This window comes from Penaeus monodon, chromosome 34 (genome assembly GCF_015228065.2).
Source record: "Penaeus monodon isolate SGIC_2016 chromosome 34, NSTDA_Pmon_1, whole genome shotgun sequence".
NCBI lineage: Eukaryota > Metazoa > Arthropoda > Malacostraca > Decapoda > Penaeidae > Penaeus > Penaeus monodon.
Genome location: NC_051419.1, coordinates 30966779 through 30967036, shown reverse-complemented (window position 1 = coordinate 30967036; position 258 = coordinate 30966779). Strand labels below are relative to the sequence as shown.

The 258-nt window shown below is 29.5% G+C and overlaps 1 protein-coding gene across 1 annotated transcript in view; it reads right to left on the bottom strand.

The window, feature by feature from the left end:
* Positions 1-91: 91 nt before the first annotated feature.
* Positions 92-258, bottom strand: part of LOC119594476 — a gene marked incomplete at its 5' end in the record, with an annotated part of 14420 nt that continues 14253 nt past the window's right edge. The window contains 1 exon segment of the mRNA XM_037943512.1: positions 92-258.

Here is a 258-nt window from a genome sequence, read left to right as displayed (position 1 = left end):
CATATCATTTAATGCAGGTTTGTTTACTGAAGGGGCGATGAGTGTAAGATAATTATTTTTTCATCAAAAGAAAAGACATTTCCATGCGCTCTTTATTGATATATGATATACAAGTTACATGTTACAGGTCATATAAAATATGAGATTTTATCAATAAAGAATATTCTGTCCACCTCTTTATATAGCTTGAAACGTAAAAAGACATTAACTTGATATGTTTTCATCTCATTTAATCGGTGGATATTCCTTCCGTTTTAG